Raw genomic sequence first — 9,768 nt, forward strand, 5'->3', positions numbered from 1 at the left:
GCATGGCCGTAAAAGGTTTGTGCCAACCCCACTCCCGGAGGACAAGTAACTTAGGAAGAAACTCATCTTCGGAGTGGATGAAACTGCCTTCTCCGAGCCCGCCGATTTGAGTCCCGGTCAAGATAGTCCAAGATGTAAGGTACTCTCATTTCCGGCATGCCCCAACGGTAACAAGGAAGCAAAAGGTCCGAAAAATCATCCTACGGCTCATACCATCGTGGAAGGAGTTCATATGGAGTTGGTGGCTCATGAGAATTCTCCGGCAGCAGCGCCGGCACCAACCTCCGACCATGGTCCCGTCGAGAGTGAGAAGACCGTTGGGGAAGATGATGCCAAGTCTACTTGCGTATCCCAAGAGGATTTGGCTGATCCATGTGCTCCAAAACGCAACTTGCCCGAAATGGGCATAGGAACAAAATACCTTTCCGAAAGTGCCTTTGTACCTTACCAAATTGGAATGTCACGTGTGGAGTCGTGCTCCCCTCTCCCAATGCAGCCAATGGAGCCAAAAAAGAGTGATGTTCTCCAAATCATTGATTTGGCTTCGACGGAGACACTTGATGCGGCGGCGGCGCAGCCCCTCCTTGCCGGACCTTCTCCGGTAGCGGACCACGCGACGAAGGCCACCCCCTTCTCAGCTTTGAGAGGCAAGGATTTTGTCCAACACATGCCTCGCCTTGAGAATGGTCCATCCTTCGAAAGGGGAAGGACCCAAAAAATCCGAGCTACATTCGAACCCGGCACGGTGATAGAGGGGCCGGCCTGGCCGAGGACCAAGTTAATCACGGCCTCGGCCATGCACTCGGCGAATGCGAAGTGGACCGAGAAGGAGGTGGGGACATCGCGGCCACCAGACGAAACAATGGACGGGGGGACCTGATTAGAGGACCACGAAGAGAAGCACACGTTGGGGTCAGACGGAAAGGTCACCCGACGAGTAACCCCCTAGGATGTGATTCCGAGCCGGCCGAGAGGAACACCGACAAGCCAAAATCCATGGCCGATATGGTGCGGGGGACGTCGTCTAGTTAAGGCCCGCAAGTCTTCGTTCTGAAGAACATCCAAAATATTGGCTTTGCTTCCACGTCCAATGGAGTCCCATCCATCTACTTCTCCGGAGCGGAAATCCAAAAATTGGCTACATCCCTCGGCCACGCCATTGTCGGTAAGTTCTCGCATTCAATTTTGGCTTCCTATCAAATCCAAAAGGCCCTAGACACTATTAAATTTAGCCGAGGTTACACTTAGAAATATATTAATGCCAAACACATTCTTGTGCAATTCGAGTATATGGCGGATTACGCTCGGCTCCTTAGTGGCCCTAAAGGTACTCCGGTGAGGTTCATTGACCGGCACCCGATGAGAGTTTTCAAATGGTCACCGGACTTTGATGCATATTGTGAGTCTCCAATTGCGGCGATATGGTGCAACCTAGTAGGACTTCCGACCCACCTTTATGATCAATCGGCCCTTTATGCCATTGGGAAACTCCTTGGTACACCGATCCAAGTAGATAGAGCAACGGCCAACAAGTCAAGACTCTCCTTCGCTAGGTTGTGCATCGAGATCGACATCACAAAGTCGCCACCCGACGAGATCATTCTAGATATATGTGGGCGTACTTCGGTGCAACAAGTGAAGTGGGATAAGATCCCATCCTACTGTGGGGAATGTAAACACGTGGGTCACAAAAGTGATGTTTGCTACGCTACTGGGAAGGTGGAGCGACCTCCAAAACGAAACTACAACATAGCACCTCTGAAACAGCAACAACATGGAGGGAATGGAGCTAAGAAGAACAATGTTGAACCGAAGCAAACCGATAACAACATGGAATGGAAACATCAATGGAAAAACAAGGCAATGGAAAGTAACTATCGGAGGAACCTGAAGGCAACTGAGCATCCGAAAATGGAGTGGTCAGGGCCGGACTTCTTGGGTGAAATGCATTGTGCGGGGGGCATGGAAATGATCATTTTTCCGGACAAGCTTGACCCCATGCAACCCAAAGAACCACTTGATAGATCCTCGTCTCTTGGAGGCGGACGTGGGAGTTGGCCGAAAGGAGCGGACATGGCACGACGAGAAGCGGCCTCGGCATCGGGTGACCTAGTGCAACCGAAAGGTCATTTCAAACCATTTTCCCTAGAGAGGCCCGAGACACAAGTGGTGCCAAGTCACTTGAGCACCAACCGCTATTTCTCCCTCATGGCTCGGGAGAACTTCTTAGAGAATGATATAGAAGACAAGGAAGAATGAGAAGATACCATTTCTCACAATGAAAATGAGGATGAAGCCAATCCCGCCCTTATGGAGGCCGAGACGTCTCAAGGAAGGGATGACCTTCAAATCATTGAATTTCAAGGGGGGCCTTCAAACCCGCCGGGTACGAACTCCTCTTGTTAATCATGTCTTTAAACTTTCTATTTTGGAATGTTAGGGGGATCGCGAACGCGTCAACCCAAAACGTCCTAAAAAGACTAATCAATTTGCATAATATATGTTTTCTTGCAATAATGGAGCCACTTACTTCCCCTAACCCGGACAAGTTCTCGAAGGCGTTGGGGATGTCCTACAAGGGCTCGAACATCAACGGGAAAATATGAATTTTTGTGGAGGAGGGGGCGGATTTCGTAGTGGAGGATGACTCGGAACAGATGTTTCATGGGAGGTTTACGTGTCCTCGGATACCAAATCCTATTATGCTCTCGGTCGTGTATGCCAAATGCACGAGAGGGGAGCGGCTCGCTCTTTGGGAAAGATGAGGGACATTACTCAAGTGTCGGAAGGGATGCCTTGGTTCATTGGAGGGGACTTCAACACCATCCTCTCCACTCGAGATAGAACGGGAAGTGATCAAATCGGCAGGCGGAGATGGTAGACTTTGCCGAGGCCATTGAGGATTGCAGACTTATGGACCCAGGAATTGATGGGTCAGAATACACTTGGGCAGAGAATGGCCTTATGGAAAGGTTGGATCGGGTGCTAGTCAGTGAAACGTCATCCCAACTGTTTGACGCAATAAGAGTCACTAATCACCCCCTCATTGCTTCGGATCACAGACCAATCCTCGTCAGATACAGAATGCCGAACAACCACGAGGGTGGCAGAGCGTTCCGGTTCCAAAACATGTGGGTAAGGCATGAAGGCTTTGCCGGGGTGGTGCAAGACGATTGGATGGCTTCCACGGAAGCCAAGGGCCTTCTCAACTTAAAGATCAAGCTTGCAAGGATCAAAAGAACGTTCAAACGGTGGAACAAAGAGGTCTTCGGGAATATACACGCCAATCTCAAAACTTGTGAAGAGAACATTGCCATGGCTCAATCGGAGTTCGAAGGAAACCCCTCGGCCTGGAATAGAACAGAGGTCAACGAACAAATAGCCGAGTACATCCTACTTCTCAAGATGGAGGAAGACTTTTGGCATCAGAAAGCGGCACTTCGATGGCTGGAAGAGGGGGATAAAAACACTAGATTCTACCAAAGTTGGGTGAAGTAGAAGAGGATTCGGTTACGAATTCACAAGACTAACTCTAATGGGAGGGAACTTACGAATGACACATAAATCAAAGAATCGGCGGTCGAGTTCTTCCAAAATCTTCTTGCTCCAGCCTACCCGGAGCTTGCTGACCCGGACCTTAGTCTCTTGCAACAACTCCCCCCCTCGGAGCATTTGGAGGATCTCCCCAAACCGTCGGATGCAGATGAGGTGAAACGAGCGGTATTCGATATCTCGAGCAATAGTGCTCCCGGGCCGGATGGCTTCTCGGCCTTGTTCTTCCAAGCATGCTGGGGTACCGTGGGACCAAACGTGGTGGATGCGGTTAAGCAATTCTTCCGTGGGGCATTCCTTCCCCGTAGCTTTACGGCCACGAGTATTGTTCTTATCCCCAAGAAGACTCTACCCCAAACTTGGGGAGACTACAGGCCCATTAGTTTGTGCAATGTGATCAACAAGGTGATAACTAAAATCCTCACGAAGTGACTCGCCCCGTTCCTCCCGTGTGTCGTCGCTCCAAATCAAAGCGGGTTTGTTAAAGGGAGGCTTCTCAACGACAATGTGCTCCTTGCACAAGAAATGTTTCATGAGCTCCAAAGAAGCACCCCAGCCCCGAACGTAGCTATCAAGATCAATATGGCCAAGGCCTATGATCGAGTGCAATGGCCCTTCCTTCTCAAGGTTCTCAAGCAAATGGGCTTCCCGGAGTCGTGGGTGGCGATCATCGAGAGGTGTATTGGGACATGCTGGTTCTCGATCCTCATTAATGGTGCTCCGGCAGGGTTCTTCAAATCCACCCGTTGGCTCAGGCAAGGAGACACCATCTCCCCCGCCCTCTTTGTTTTTGCCGCAGATTAACTCTCGAGATCACTTGATAAACGATCCTTGGAAACAAAGAGATGACATTCAAAGCCACTCGGGGTAGCTTGGAGATCAGCCATCTCGCCTATGCCGATGATATCATCATTTTCACGCAAGCGGTCGTGGCCCCTCTCAGAAAGCTACGTGCATGCCTTGACCACTATGCCGAGGTGTCCGGCCAACAAATCAACCTTGGCAAGAGCAATTTCTACATTGCCGAGGCCCATGAAGGATGGACAAACTCAATCCAGAGTGAAGGGGTCTTCTCCCAAGGTACATTCCCTTTTCTTTACCTTGGAGTCCCTATTTACAGAGGGGTGAAGCGTACGAATATGTTCTTGTTCCTTCGGGAAAAATTTTCAGCTAGGGTCTCCGGGTGGGCCCATCGGCACCTTTCCTTCGGGGGGAGACTCACCTTGATCAAAAGCACTCTTGAGGCAATCCCACTACATATCTTCCAAGCCATCGAGCCAACGGGTGGCGCCCTCAAGCAATTAGATCAACAAGTTGCCCGCTTCTTCTGGGGTTGAGCAATGAGAAGAAAAGGACGCACTGGATATGCTGGGACCAGGTGTGCCTTCCCACGGCCGAAGGGGGCCTGGGCATTCATAAGATCAAAGAGGTATTATGTGCCTTTAATATCAAGCTATGGTGGAGATTCTGGGAACAAAACTCTCTTTGGGCTAAGTACATGATGGCCAAATATTGTCACAAGGCGTCCCCACTCATGTCTAGAGCTCCGGGAAGGAGTAGCCCTACTTGGAAACGCCTCTTGAAGGCTTGGGCCTATGCACAACCGCACATTCGATGGGTGGTGGGAGAGGGAAAGATTCTATTTTGGGATGACTTATGGCTTGGAGATGCTTCATTGAGGGAACTTAGCCTCGACGATAGGGGAGGCCCACTAGTTCATGTTGCAGAATTCATTACGGATGGGGCTTGGAATGAGGCCAAATTGCGAATGCTCCAAGCGCAAGCCGGATTTTCACAAAAAGTTGTCTGGAAGATCCTTGACACACCAATCGTCTTGGACGGAACAGATGTTCTGAGATAGAGGTTATCACACAATGGGGAGTTCTCCCTAGCATCAACTTGGGAGACCATCCGAACTCAAAGACCTATCATCCAAGGCCTTGATGACATATGGAAAGCGGGCCTCACGTCTTCTATTGCTATCTTCATATGGAGACTCCTTTCCAACCGAATCCCGGTGGATACGAAGCTTCAGTGGAGAAGAATGGAAATGGAGTCCAAATGCCAATGTTGCCCACATAGACCGGGCATCGAATCACTTCAACATCTCTTCATTCAAGGGGCTGGCGCTCGCGGTGTGTGGAGGGAGCTTGACTCCTAGTTCGAGGAATCTTCACCACCCCTCCGGATCAATGACACTATACCAGAAAGACTCGAAGTATGGGCACGGAGAGTCCAGCAACGGTAAGAAACACCTCAGTCGGGCTATGCTGTACCTTATCCTTTGGTTCATTTGGGCGGAGCGAAACATGAGTCACCATCAATCGAACGATTTTTCTTCACTGTTGTTAACAAAACACATCACTATTAGAACGATTTTACTTCACTGTTGTTAATAAAATACATCACTATTAGAACGATTTTACTTCACTGTTGTTAACAAAACACATCACTCTTAGCAAGATTTTACTTCACTGTTGTTTACAAAACACATCACTCTTAGCATTATATTACTTAACTGTTGTTTACAAAACACATCACTCTTAGCATTATATTACTTCACTGTTGTTTACAAAACACATCACTCTTAGCAAGATTTTACTTCACTGTTGTTTACAAAACACATCACTCTTAGCATGATCTTACTTCACTGTTGTTTACAAAACACATCACTCTTAGCATTATCGTGTTTTTGTGACTCTCAATGTGCATTCTACCATGTCAAACTTTCCACATTCTACCAAATAGAAAAGCACAATTCACGACATCGTGTTGGGCGGTCATACGACAATGTCAAACTTCGAAAAATCTACCAAGATTAAATAATTTCAATTCAATTATATGATCCCATTTTTGTATTTTGGCAAATTCAGATTCACATTCCCATTCAAATCCACATTTAAAGTCAATTTCAAAATCTCCCACTTTTGGCATAAGTCAATTTTCTTCATAACTTAATTTGCTCATATTCACTTCGAGAAGAAAAAAAATGATGTGTTTACGTTGATTACTAAAGATAGGAGAACTAGAATTATCTGCCGCTTAAATTTCAGAGAAATGCCAACGACGAGGAGGAGGAAGAAGGAGCCGAGGCGGAGGATGGCGAGTAATCGTAGTCGATATTCTTCCTCGCGTTGCGGCGCTCGAGCCTCGGCTTCAAGCTAGCAGCGCGGCGGCTCGAGCTGGAGCTGCCGCCAGAGACGGATTCGGAGTCACTTTTGCGGCGTTCGGCGAATATTTTGGGAAGGCGATGCATTCTTGTGATCGCACGGAGAAAAATCCATCAATCGGGAAGCTGGTGAGCTTCCTTCAGTGGAGAAACTGTTAAATTAGTGCAGTTTGCAATGACGTAACCTAATTTTGGCTGTCAATGACCATTATACCCCCGTCTTGTTATTGTGAAGTAAATTTGTGATAGAGGGAACTAATTTCTCCTTTAAATTAGAAAATTACATGTATTAATACTAGCCATTGATTTTCTTGATCTTGTGGTTGTAATTTGTTCTCTAGTTATGTGCTTAATTGGCACTTGCCCTATATCACTACTCTATATATATATATATATATATATATATATATATATATATATATATATATATATATAGACAGAGAGAGAGAGAGATAGAGATGTTAGTGATCAATGTATAACTAATTTTAAGTGTATAACTAGAGAATAAATCTCAGCCACTCATTATCTTAATCTAATGACTAGATTAAGTATTCATTTTCTATTAATAAAAATTGCACGGGGGTATTTTGGGAAATGCATTATTCCATATTAATGATACAATCCGTGTACTCAAATTCAATTAACACAACATTTGATTTCGTTTTCCTCAAAATCTTCCTCGGCCTCCGCCCCTTCTTCTCATACACCGTATCCAGCTTCGGCTTCCACTGCCTCCGCCACCCCACCAGCGTCTCATTCTCCTTCTTCAGCTGCGGCGTCGTGCACACCCTTGCGATCTGCCTCGCCATCTCCGCCTCCGCCTCCATCTCCCTGTGCCGCCGTGCGATCATCTCCTCCGTCACCTTCACCCTCAGCCCCCCTGCCGAGGTCTTCTCGATCTCGAACTGCGCCTTTCCAATATAAAATGTGTAGATGGGCCGACTGCGGCAGCAGCAGCGGCGGAGAGGATGTGGCGAAATGCATGAGATGCGGTGGGGAGGATGTTCTGCAGCTTCTCAACGACAATGCCGTCATAGAAGTCGATCGAAGCGTTGAGATCTGCTGCCTACTGTTGTTACACGTCGTGACTTGTGAAATGATATTCTACATTTTACAACATAGTTTAATTTGTGGGGAAATCTTATTGTATTTTGGATGTTGAAAGTTGATATATGTAGGGAAAGCCAATAATGTGTAGAGTATTTGCATTGTGATAATATTATTGTAGTGTTCACTGTTGTTAATAAAATATATCACTATTAGAATGATTTTACTTCACTGTTGTTAATAAACACATCACTATTAGAACGATTTTTCTTCACTGTTGTTAACAAAACACATCACTATTAGAACAATTTTACTTCACTGTTGTTAATAAAATACATCACTATTAGAACGATTTTACTTCACTGTTGTTAACAAAACACATCACTATTAGAATGATTTTACTTCACTGTTGTTAACAAAACACATCACTCTTAGCTTTACTTCACTGTTGTTTACAAAACACATCACTCTTAGCATTATATTACTTCACTGTTATTTACAAAACACATCACTCTTAGCAAGATTTTACTTCACTGTTAAATTAGTGCAGTTTGCAATGACGTAACCTAATTTTTGCTGTCAATGACCATTATACCCCCGTCTTGTTATTTTGAAGTAAATTTGTGATAGATGGAACTAATTTCTCCTTTAAATTAGAAAATTACATGTATTAATAATAGTCATTGATTTTCTTGATCTTGTGGTTGTGATTTGTTCTCTAGTTATGTGCTTAATGGCCACTTGCCCTATATCACTACTATATATATATATATATATATATATATATATATATATATAGGAAAATGATCAATACAAAACTTGATCTCAATACAAAATCCAGACCAAATCATGACCATGAGATTTGACAATCCAATGGTCAACAAAAACACGGAGGGTCATTGTAAAGCAGTTTTAGGTCATATTATAAACTTTGAGTTTGAGGTCATGTTAAGATCATTTCATGTCATCCTTACTATAATGACGTAAAAATAAGCTTACAATGACCTAAAAATGACTTTTGTATGCTTGGTTCTGCATTTTTGTATTAAGAATGGTTTTGCATGGATCAAAACCCTATATATATATATATATATATATATATATATATATATATATATGTGATTGTATTCAAATCCTTTTCACCTTATATATCATTTCTCCTTTTTAATCTCATCCATGGATTTCAATGCATCTAATGGCTTAAATTTTAAACTGAAATTATCAAAAAAATTTAATTTTCAACGCTTGGGGGTGAAATAGGGATTAACCAAATTTGTTAGTTATGGAATTGTCCACGAATTACTCCTTTTAGGCTGTATGCAGTTTCAACAAATGATTTCTTCCCAATTTCTCGCTGATTTCTTTCTCCAGCACGCCGCTTTTAATTTTGATAATTTCAGTTCGAGAAATTGGCAGTTCACGATTATAGATCGTAGATTGTGCACGCCGGTGCTTTGTGAATCAAACGCAGACAATTGAAGATTGTGCACGATTGGTCGATAATCAATGGAAGAAGGTTATTCACCCGCTTCTCGCTCATGTTTAGTGGTTTCGATGATTTCATTTTGTAATTGAATATCAGTCGTAATACATAATCAGTGTAGAGCTTCGAGATCGTTTTTCATGTTGGTGTGCGTCTGTTCTCAGTCGCATTACATAATCTGTGTAGATCAGCAAAATAATGCATTAAACATTGGCATATAATGCACAGATTATACAAGGTAATGTACAAACAAATAATGAAGAGATTAAACCAAGTAATGCACATCAACATATTACATGTACTCTTCAACAATAAAAACCACCAGTTACATGATGCATACACCAGGATATGCTTATGCATATAAATATTCATATAATTTGCGGAACCATTACAATAATGAACACACGAATATTGCATTAATGTTTACAACAATGACCACCAAAATACAAATAATGACTACATAAGTTAAAATAATGCACACATTTATGTTCTAAGTCTAAATAACGTTGTCCAAATA

The sequence above is a fragment of the Salvia splendens genome, chromosome 4, assembly GCF_004379255.2.
Source record: "Salvia splendens isolate huo1 chromosome 4, SspV2, whole genome shotgun sequence".
In the NCBI taxonomy this organism is placed as follows: domain Eukaryota; kingdom Viridiplantae; phylum Streptophyta; class Magnoliopsida; order Lamiales; family Lamiaceae; genus Salvia; species Salvia splendens.